This window comes from Sapajus apella, unplaced genomic scaffold (genome assembly GCF_009761245.1).
Source record: "Sapajus apella isolate SASKATOON/1434 unplaced genomic scaffold, GSC_monkey_1.0 scaffold67, whole genome shotgun sequence".
Taxonomy (NCBI): domain Eukaryota; kingdom Metazoa; phylum Chordata; class Mammalia; order Primates; family Cebidae; genus Sapajus; species Sapajus apella.
In genome coordinates, this window is record NW_022437007.1 from 1,830,083 (window position 1) to 1,833,356 (window position 3,274).

Sequence of the window (3,274 nt, forward strand, 5' to 3'; positions counted from 1 at the left end):
TTTTCACAAAAAGAGCCTTATACCACAGCTGCTGGGGTCAGCAGATGTCTTCCAGCATTCAGCAACTATAAAGTCCATCTCACTTATGGAGAGCCCAGAGTGCACCAATGTCCAAATCCAATGTCCATTTCCAGAAGTAGTGGTTGAGGGCAGCATAAAGGCGGGAGGGACAAATCGAGAGCTCTCTTTGGGGTGGTTATGCTTTGCCAGGCATGTACTGTGGTTTGAATTTCTCCTCAGTCCATTTGTTTCCTCTCTCTCCCTTCCCTAGGTGTTGATCCCTAACACATAGCAGTTTTCCAAACTCCATCTCGGTATTTGCTTCCAATGAATGCAACCTGTGATACCGCAAACACATTCAGATTTCCATCACCATGTTCCCCTACCAACCTGCTTTTTTCCCCGATATCCTGACTGCCTTCTTTAGAGTGCTTTTACTTAAAGCTAATCACTTCATTTGTGTACTGCCTTTGCTTGCTGAGAGAGAGAATTCTAGCAATTCTTTCTCCCCTCCTATCATTTTTTCCGTTTTGTAAAATTGTTATTATCTCTCCCATCTTATTTTATTTTTAATCCTTGCCTTGGCCCACTTCACCAGCTACTGTGCTGTTCTGCTTTCTTTTGCAAAATTATTAATAATGTCAGACTCCCAATTCCTCTTCTCTCATTTTCTCTGCAGCGTATTTCCGCCATTAGTGGAAACTGCTCTTTACAAAGTCATCAATGGCTTTTATAATGCAAACTATAATGGTCTGAACTCAGTCTTGGTCATACTTAATTTTTTTTTGCATGATTGATAAAATTTTCTACTCCCTAAAATGTTTCCCACTTGGCTCCTAGGACATCAGGCTTTACTTTTTTCTCCTAGTTCGTGGCTCACTCTCAGGTGGGCCACCTAGCGCACAATTCCAGGAAATGCCATTTACCTAGAACAAAACACTAGTGTGGCTCTGCTTCTCAGTCTCCTTTTCTAGTTGATTATCTTTTCCCTGTGTCTTAAGGTAGGCGGGTCACAGAGTTCATGCTTGGTCCGTTTATGTTTTCTGTGTACGCATCTCTCTTCCAGACATTACTCTGACTCAGAAATGCATAAACTCTCTGAGGTCTTTATTTAAATGACTAATAGATATGTTAACACATCCAAGTGAATTCCAAACTCACCTCAAACTTGCACCATTGGACTGCTCCGTCAGTTTATGACAACTCCATCCTTCCAGTTGCTCAAGCCCATTCTATTTCATTTTATTTTGCATTTCAAAACAAAACAAAATAGAAGAACAATAAGGATTGCATATTACTTTTACTTTATCCTCAGAGGCGGGAGGGAATAGTGGTGGTTAAAGAATTAACCTACCGGCCAGGTGAGGTGGCTCATACCTGTAATCCCAGCACTTTGGGAGGCCGAGGTGGGCGGATCACAAGGTCAGGAGATCAAGACCATCCTGGCTAACACGGTGAAATCCCATCTCTACTAAAAATACAAAAAAATTAGCTGGGCGTGGTGGCACACACCTGTAGTCTCAGCTACTCGGGAGGCTGAGGCAGGAGAATCACTTGAACCTCGGAGGTGGAGGTTGCAGTGAGCTGAGATCACATCACTGCATTCCAGCCTGGGCGACAGAGCAAGACTCTCAATTAAAAAAAGAAAAAAAGAATTAACTTACTTTCCAGTTTTCTAGGGATAGCACTCTGAATTTAAATGTTTCAAATGGGTTGACAACCACCAAAGACATTTTCCCCTCTGCTTCCTCCCTCTCCTGTGGTATTCAATTCCTTCCTCACTTGACTTATGTTCACCTATTTCTTTAACACCAAATCAATGCTTCAGTTTTATATCTAGAAGTATATATTCAGCACTTGTCCCTTTGAAATAAAACGTAGTTACGCAATAGCTGGAGTTATGTCCAAAAATCTACAAAAGAAAATATTTGATAAGGAGTTTTCTGAGGAGGCTTCCAAAAGCGATTTTTGGGGTTTACCTTTTTAAAAATGTTTCTGTGTTTCATATGTGAAAAGGAATACAATTTTTAGTTATTATAGAGGGAGAAACAAAACTCAAGCAGCACTATCAGTTTTTTTTTTTGTTGGCCTTTAACCCATTTTTAAAATATATAAATAAATTCCTAGAGATTATGTTTCCAGATCCCTAAGACTAAAAATGTAAGCAACTATACTATAAAGTGCTAGAGCTCATCAATTGTGAGTTACAGAAATCCATAATAGAATTTAACTTGCTGGAAACAAAAATAAGAAAACCAAAAACAAAACCAAAAGTCAGCTTAAAATCTACCTCTAGTTTCTTTCCTCTTTCAGTGGAAATGTACTGAAACAAACAAACATCACTTTTGCTTGACCATAGATTTCCAGTGCGGCAAGAGGATATATAAAACATTCAGTTACTGTGCAAGTTAAAACTCTCAAAGTTAAGATGATGATACAGCAGGTCCTTCTGAGCCTTGAGAAATATGTTCCAAGACCACTAGTGGATGCCTGAAATCAGAAATGGTAGGGAACCCTGTATATACCATGATTTTTCCAATACTTACATATCTATGATAAGTTTAATTTAGCAAATAAGCACAGTAGCAGAGTAAGAACAATAATAAAATAGGACAATTATGACAATATTGTGATCAGAGTGATGTGAATGTGTTCTCTCTGTCTCTCAAAATATCTGATTTTACCTCACTCACCTATTTTCAGATCATGGTTGACTGAAGGTAACTGAAATCACAAAAAGTGAAACCGCAGATGAGGGGACAACACTGTATCTGCAAATGATGCTGTGGCTGGTGATGGTAACAGAAGCCTACCAGCCTAGTCAGGCATTCTTACCCATGGAAGAGTTGCCATGGGAACCTCTTGGCAACCCACGGATTTCAAGCACTGTATGTTCTGCCAAAATAAATAATGAAAAGTTATCTTCTTTCTCCTTTAATGATCTCTATATCTGCATACTTAATAAGGCAGGATGCTACCTCTAATATCATTTGCAGCAAACAAAGGTACAAATGAGAGACATACTAAAGTAATATAAGGATTACCTCTCTGCATTTTAAAAGCACATCCCGTGTTAAGTAATTATGTTTTCAGAAGTTCATTCTGGATCAGAAGATCAGACACATAATATTGCTCATTCAGACCTCATCTGATACTATTTATAGGGTCCTCTCAAACTCACTGAAGATGGCAGTAATCTCTAAATGTATGCAGAGCGTGAGGCCGTTCTGGGAGACACCCTTCTACTCAAAATGTCAGGTACTACCTCCCCATT

At 39.2% G+C, this 3,274-nt stretch overlaps 1 long non-coding RNA gene across 1 annotated transcript; it reads left to right on the forward strand.

The window, feature by feature from the left end:
• The first annotated feature begins 1,657 nt into the window (after window positions 1-1,657).
• Window positions 1,658-2,921, forward strand: LOC116530455. The gene is made up of 2 exons (XR_004260009.1): window positions 1,658-2,505; window positions 2,704-2,921. It is a non-coding gene; the product is annotated as an uncharacterized LOC116530455 (long non-coding RNA).
• Window positions 2,922-3,274: the final 353 nt, after the last annotated feature.